Raw genomic sequence first — 8442 nt, forward strand, 5'->3', positions numbered from 1 at the left:
TATGTCTGTTGGAAATCTTCGCTGAAGGTGTTTGACAAATGTGTTGCACTGATAGGGTGCTACAAAAGCAATTCCTAATAAAAATCCCAACCATCCCTTTAGGCAGTATCTATGAACAATATGGGCTTGACACTGGTGTCAGCTCAGAGTGTGATCTGGGCTTTCCACATGTACACTTTGGGACAAGCTCTGCTTTCTCCATACAGACCTTGCTGACTTCTCCCCAGCCTTTCAGTACTTCCAGAGCTCAGACTCTCTTATCCTCCCAGAGAGCTCCACTATTTTAAGTCTCATTTACTTTCTGTGAGAGGAAAGAGTTTGAGAGATGCTTAGAGAGCACGTAAGTTTTCATGTTGTCCTTGACTCCTCTGTGCTGCTGGAGAGGAAAAAATCACACAGTTTATGCAAATGCTGTGGAGCAATTGCTGTAGCACAGAGCAGCAGGGTCAGGAAGACCAATTGTTGCACCCCAAATGAAATGGGCTTGCAGTCCCGTGTCCTTCAGTGATCTGTCTGTAGCTCCAAGTATTTGAACAAAGGACCAGGGCTTTACCACAGTCCATGACACTTTTAGAGGGGCTGGCACCAGCTCCTCTGTCTCATTTCTTCCCCCATAATTTGTGATCTCCACAGCCTTCCCCTCCCCAAGAGCAAAGCTGTAGAATAAATCTTACTAGCCACCAGAAAAATCACACAGGAGAATGAGTCTGAAAGTGTCCAGAGAGAAAAGTGCCCATGAGAAAACCTCGTGCCAATCCATGCTCTTTAGTAGGACAAAAGCAGCAGATCCACGAGTCATGAAGCCCTGGGAATGAGGCTTCATTTGGTCCAAGGCACTGGCTATTTATGTCCTGCATTCAGTTTTTATCTACCACAAAAAACCATCTGGGCAAGAGGAAGGCAAACAGGTTTTTGATGTACAAAAGAAAGCAAGGCCTGATTAACTGAAGAGGGAAAAGAGATTTCATTTATTCGGGTTATTTAAAACTCAGCAGTCTTTGTTAACAGCTGCTCAACTTGAACAAGCAATCCCTCTCTGAAGGAGTCTCACTGCTCCTCCTTCACAGCAGAGCTGGGAAAGTGTCCATCCTCATCCATGAGTCATCCAGACAGGCCTCCAACAAAGGCTGATCTGGCTAACAGGAAAGTGTAAGCCCAAAACTCTCTACTTTTATGGCCTAAGCTGCAAGTAGATGAGAAAAGGGAGGGAGGGACTACAGAACTATTTATTTCCCTTTCTGCTTAGGTTTAGAAAGGCTGAAGAACAGAAATAGTCTGCAGGAAGGTACTCAAAGTGACTACACAATGAGATCCCAAAACTAAGCAATTTGCTTTAAAACCTCGACCTACCTTATCCAAGCTCACCAACATGAATATCTGCCATCTTATACTTTTAATGGATCTTTGATAGGGGATGCTGCAAAGCTGGGAAGGCTTGCACACTCCTAGAAGCCTGTGGCAGTACAAGGCACCATAAATTCAGGGGTGCTGACTGCCAAAAGGCATGTCCTAAGGTCATGGGTCTTCCTTTTCCTTTTACATGGCAAAGTAAAGGGTAGAGCAGTGCCAGACCTGCTCATAAAGGATGTTGCAAATGCACAAATAATGGATTTTCAAGGTGACATTGAATGACGTTGCTACTATCTGACAGTTTGATTTTGTACCTATAATAAATCCTGAAGGTAAGCCTTGTATCATGTCCATCTGTCATATGAGTAAATGCAATAAATGTACAATTAAATTAATTAATGGGTAAGGTGATACAGCAAAGGAGTGCTCTTCTTCATGGTAGAATGCATCCCATGAAAGCAGTGGGAGTTCCTACTAGCTTTTACAGTGTAGAGGAGGAAAACAGACAACCTGTGGTTCTAAATCAAGAATGAGGCTCTTCCAGCTCAACCTACCTAATCTATCCTACCAGGACCCAAAGTGGGAGCACTTTTCAGCTCAGGAGCAGGAGGATGATCAACCAAAACCTATGCCTATCTCCTGGCCAGACTGATTCACTGTTTCTCTGCACCCTAGGGAATTCCTGTTGGTTTTGCTCATTTCTTCACTTTTCACTTTCATTATGACTGTAAGTTCTTCAAGTGGATCCTGTCTTTTTGCTCTGTAGTTGAACAGCACTCAGAGGAATAACCTCTGGGCATGAGAACAGGCCAGGAAAAATTCCCCAAAGGTAATTTGGGAAAATCCAGAGCTGAAAATCCAGCGTATGCCTTTCTTCAAAGGGTAGGCCCATGGAAGAGATTGGTGCTGAAGATGTGTCTGCTGAAGTCGGCCTAAAACTGCTTCTTGGTGGAGTGGAATTTGTCCCGCATGAGTTACCAAAAAGCAGCGCATCTTCTGCAGCAGCTCTTCTGTGGAGACTTCAAGGATTCCCCTCTTGCTTCCAAAGAAACGAGAAGTCCCTGCAGCTGGACTAATTAACATCTGAGTGTGGACAGATTTTACAACACAGACTGCCTGATTGCACAACCCTCCTGTGGATCAGGAGGTAGGATCAGTCGATGTAACGTGTCCCAACGGCCTGAGCCACAGGTCTGCCCTGAATGAGAAGTGTTTCAGTCTCTGTAAAAATAGCTTTCCACAAAAGTGGCAGCTGTTCTTTTAGAGGTAGCTCTCTGGGTCCAGGTCTTTAAACCCAAAGCATCACACAGTAAAAAACATTGGGTGCCTGAAATACCTCTGAAGCCATGACGCCGTCACTGAGGAAGAAAAGTGCCGCTGTCTCTTCATCAGCCCAGCAGCTCCCTCCTCTGCACCCCTGGCCTTTCCCAGCTTCCTCTGCAAAGGTGGGAGGGAATTTCAGTGTATCTATTCAGTCATCAGCTGATGAGCTGCCAACAGCAATGTTAATTTTCCCCTGCTGTAACAGGCTGTTTAGGGCCCCAGTCAATGACCAGGGAAGCTGCTGAAAAGAGTCCCACTGATTTCAATGGCTGTCCAACAACATACAGCCATATATGCTGAAAATTAATCACAGATCCTCCAAATTTGCTTCTCACAGGCCACAGGACTGTCCTCTGTTGTTCATAATTATCATTATTATTGTCATTACTGGATTTGAATTAATACCCATGAGTGCAGATGGGCAGAGATTTTTATTGAGCACAAATTCTGTCATTTAACCGGGACTTTCTCAGAACATAAAACAAAGGATAATGGTTCCAGGTGCCATTCTTTTCCTTTGCATCTCCACAGCTGCTGACCAGCTATGATGTCCACAGCAAAAATTGAGTTTCTATAAATGAATTGTAAAATCTGTTCAAAAATTCTTTACATACTGCAACAAGAAAATAAAAACCTTAAGCTGAACAAGAGAGACTGCTAAAGGAATGTTAACAAGTTAGCTAAAGACAGGGATCATTAACACTTAAAAAAATACGACTGCTCTGTAGTTTAAAGAAAAACTGTAATTTCATCTTTTAGCTTTATAGATAACAGTGGGATTGTAGGAAATGAAATAGTTCTATCAGCTCTGCATGTATCCCATTAACACTATTTTTCATAAAAGGAGCTCAAAATCTATCACCACTCTGATCTCAGCTCAGTAAAGCTAATCTTAGTGTTGGTTTTAACATGGACATTTAATTGTGATTAATCAACTTCTGCAAAAATCAATTAAGTTGACATGATTCTGACCAGGACTGGTTAGCATAGATAAGGAAGAGCTGTGTTCTAACTACTCCATCCTATTACACTCACCTAAAGGCAGACAACTAATTAACGTGGTTATCCTCAGGAGGAAGGGGAAGCGCTACTCTTGTTTGTTTGTTGATTTGGGTTTTTTCAGACAAAGAACTCAAGAACTGGTAAAATTAAATGGCTTCCTCAAGGTCACATAGTAAATCTCTGACAGTGCACAGAATGAACTTCTTGCTTCCAGCTGGTACCTTTGTGCCTAAATCTGTTCTTTGCCTAAGATGAAGACATTTTTCACCAACTAATCTGATGCTGATCACAGCCTGTTCTGATAGTCAGCTCTTCTTAAACTGCTGGTTTAAACACTACTTAGTTTTCATCGAATCATAGAACCAGTGAGATTGGAAGAGACCTCTAAGGACATCAAGTGCAACCCCAGCACCTCTGTTTTCCCCATGTCCCCAAGTGCCACATCCACACGTCTTTTGAACATTTCCAGGGATGGTGATTCCACCTCTTCCCTGGGCAGCCTGTTCCAACATCTGACCAACCTTTCAGCAAAGAATTTTTTCCTGATATCTAATCTAAATCTTTCCTGGCACAAAATGAGGCCATTTCCTCTTGCCCTTTTGTATTGACCTTGCCCTGCAGAGTATGAACTTCATGGCAGTGCTCAATGAACACAAGGTTTTCCACTCAGAGCACAAATGTGAATTTCAGACATGTTTTACCATGAAGTTTGCTTAGAAAGCTCTGGGCTTGCCTCCTGGCACCCTTTGTAATTCATGCCACAACTTAGATCTGCATTATTAACCATAACATTTTATATTTACAGGGTATCCTCCAGCCAGGGATCTCAGCACACTTCCTATCTATTATTAAAACCTTTCAACATGCCTGCAGACTGAATTTGACATAATTTAGGAGATGGAAAAACTGGAACATAGAGAGGAAAAAGGCCAAAAATTTAAAAAAGAAGTTATTTTATTATTTCTTCTATTATTTTCCTGGGGAAAAAATATTTTGTACATATCTTTAAAAGTTCTCAGGCTTGAAAAGATTAATAAAGTTGTTCAGCCAACTATGACTGTCATAGATGTACCCAGAGATGACAGTGCCTGACACAGTCAACAGCAATTCCCCAAACAGCAATGAGAATATTACATATTTTTTGTTTTATTAACACAGAGTGTACATGCAATTATCTGTGGCAGGTGCTTGTATTTACTCTACAGAAATTCACACAAATTTGATTTTCCTAATAGCCAATTTCCAACAAAGCCTTGTCAAAGGTGACTTGTTCTGGTTCTGTTCTAGCCATGCAGTATGTTTGCTGTGTTTAATTGGCCTTCAGTGGCTCCTTACTCCTGTCAAGGATAATCTGCAATTGGCTAAATGGAAGCAGAGAAGAAATGTACCAGAGTGACTTGGAAGAGATTCCTATTTTTAGGACAACAACGGAGTCATTGGCAAATTCCCTTGGGATCCTTCAGCATGGGTCAGCAGCTCATCCAGAGTACAGGCTGGAGGTTTGGTTCTTTTGGGTTGTAAGAAAATCAGATCTTTCCTACTTTGTGACTCAAGTTGGTGATGTGGAGTGCAATAAAGGATGGTTTATTTTGAAGGCACTCCAAGGTTTTTCAAGAATAGACAGAAAACTACCATTCCTGACTTACAAGAAAAATCAGAGATGTTTAATATGCTTTATGTCGTCTAAAATACAAACCAATCTTGGGATGTTATCTAATAAGCGCTCTGGTGTAAGAAAAAAAAAAAAAATCTGGCTTCAACTTTTCTGCCAACCTACAAGCTGCCAAACAGACCAAGTGCTGCAGATAATTTGTAGCACTGCTATTACATGCTGCAGTTACGCCACCTACAGGCACTGAGACCAACTTCCTGACCTTCGACCCATAAGAACATTTTGTTCAGCTTATTAAAAATTAACACAATTTTGTTCAGCTTATTAAAAATTAACACAAGTATTTAACTAACTGAGCTGGCTTCTTCCCTATCGCTTATGTACTGTGACTATGAAGCAACGGGGAAACTGAAATCTACTTTATCAAGTGACTTTTGTAACAGGTGGGATATGTTACAGCAAAGCCAGAAATAGATACAGCCTTCCACTAAAACCCAGTTTGGGGGGTGATATACGGACCTCCCAACACCATAAATTCCTGTGCCCAAAATAAGCAGTGCAATATGAATAACGGTGATGTAATTACTTCAAGGGTTTTAGACAATCGGTTTGAAGAGACTCTTTTTATGCAAACAAAAGAAACCTCATTAATGTTTTTGTGAAGGCAAGCAGTGGGGAAGAAAGTTTCCCAACAGAGATGTCAGCACCTCCAGTAAGACTGTACTGTGTCACCCTGTTGTCTTTGGGAAGGGGCTGTTTCCAAAGCCAGGGCAAAGTCAAGGACCACTGTCCAGGTCCCCTGCTTGTTGGGCTCTCCTGCAGCTCTGCTGACAATCCACTCCTCTGGCTCTGTTCACATTCCCAGGCCTGAGGTGATTACAGGCCATGGTATTGCAACTGCCCTCTCAAGTCTCCTTGGGGCTTAATTTCCTGAGAATTAAGTCAGAACGCACGCAAGATAATTAAAAGATGTTCTCTCATCCCTCTTTCCTCACCCCAAGGGACATTTTAGAGTATATACTATTTACCAGCTGCAGTACAGTCTGTTGTTCAACACTCACTTCCACTTTGAAGGTATTTCAGCATTTAGAGAGGGCCTGTGAGAAAGATGGGGACAAACATTTTAGCAGGGCCTGTAGCAACAGGACAAGCGTGATGGTTTGAAATGAGAAGAGGGTTGATTAACATTAAATATAAGGAAGACTTTTTTACATATAGCATGGTGAAACAAAGGCACAGGTTGCCCATAGAGGTGGTGGATGCCCCATTCATGGAAACGTTCAGGTTCAGGTTGAACGGGGCTCTGAGGAATCTGATGTAGTTGAAGCTGTCCCTGCCCATTGCAGGGGGTTGGACTGGGTGACCTTTAAGGTCCCTTCCAACCCAAATTATTCTGCGACTCTATAAATAACTCAGCTGATGTTACTGTCCTTTTGTCTGTGATTTTCCTACATCCATCTGGTTACAGATGATCCATTTTGCATTCAAGCCTCTCAGGCTGCTGAGAGGTCTTGGTACTAAAGGATGTTGGGTGAGCTCCATTGTATTGTGCTAGCACTGGTCTGACAGAGGCTGCTCTGGTTTTTGGATGGCTGAGAGATGTGCCATGGACTGGGAGGGAAGGGGCAGCTCTAATGTTGGGAAGGTTTGTGACACTGCTTTGTCAGGTGGGAAATAATACTAAGGGGTTTTAGCAGAGTATCTGGCTAAATCTGAGGTGAGTTTGATAACGGGGTAGCATGGTGGGCTTGTTTGCTGGATGTAGGTGCCTGAAGACATGTAGGATTCCAGTTAGACTGGGACTGGATGTTTCTCCTCCTCCTCGTGACTCAGAGGGACAGCTCTCACAGAGGTGTGAAGGTTTAATTTCTTTTGTATCCTGAATCCAGGATGTTGCTTCCACTTTTATTTAGTGTTGAGTTGTTTGCCCCATCTCTCAGCTCACTCAAGCTCAGCGCAGCCTGTGAGCTTCCTATTAGCTAAGGACACTTCCCAAAAAGATAAGAAGGACACAGAGGGGCAAGGGGTTTTCACTACTCAAAAAACAATACTTGCTCCCACAAACCTCAGCTAAGGCATTTCTTGCCTGCTTCACTCAGGCTTTTTTACACCTGGAAGGAACATCAATCGCTTTAGTTAAGATAAGCAGAACTTCTCTATGTCCATGGCATAACAACAACTGGAAAATAACTGTGAATGTGCCTGAGTAGATGTTACCAGTGTGGCCACAAGCCCTTTTTAGTGCACAGATTACACATACTGGCTTAGGTTCTAAATACCAGTGTATTGCCATAAATGGTGCAAATGGTATTAGGATTTGGGTGAAAGCATGGGAAAAATATTCTTGGTTTCCATACTATAGACTTCTATTCTGCTTTATCCTCCTGTCTTCAGTGTCTCTTCCCAGATTCTCCTCATCTTTTCTTTTGTCAAAAGCATCACTTTTATCATGCCTTTCTTCTACAATACCTTTTTCTAGTCCCCACAGGTCTCTCATGCTCACCTCTATCCTTTTTCTCTTTAAGTCCTCCATTTACAAGAGGACGCAGAAAGGAGCTACAATTTGGACAAACTTCAAAGGTATTGTTTCCAGTTGTATAAGCTTCACCTTTTTCAACACTACCATCATCTCCCGAGCACAGACTGCTGGCATCTGAGCTCCAGCCTGTGGTCAGACTTCAGCAAGCTCAGTAACCCAAAGGAAGATTGTTCTGTGACTTAAGAAAGCCAAGATCCATTTTGGGACACAAAATCCCTTTATGACTCCAAGTAACTCATTTCACTTCTATGTGATCTTAATTTATTGCTTTAACTCTCAACATATGATATATAAAGGAGGATAAGGACAATCTTGAGAATGATGCAGTGAGATGGTCCAGCAGGGCATTTCGACTCCCTGTGGAAATGAGATGCAAATGAGCACCCAAATCTGCACATGTGCTGTCATCTGTACAGTGTGAGGCTGCAAACATTGGGTGACCTGCTCTCTGGTAACTTTGCAGCGCCCTTTGCAGGGACACACAAAATCTGAGGAGCCTTCAGCATGATAGCTCTGGCCAGGATGTGTGAATGATGTTCTGTGCAAATGGTGCTGATTTCCCCAGGGCTGACAATAGAAATGTAGAAATAATTTCCTTTTTTCTTTTTTTCCCCCT

The sequence above is a fragment of the Chiroxiphia lanceolata genome, chromosome 5, assembly GCF_009829145.1.
Source record: "Chiroxiphia lanceolata isolate bChiLan1 chromosome 5, bChiLan1.pri, whole genome shotgun sequence".
Classification (NCBI taxonomy): domain Eukaryota; kingdom Metazoa; phylum Chordata; class Aves; order Passeriformes; family Pipridae; genus Chiroxiphia; species Chiroxiphia lanceolata.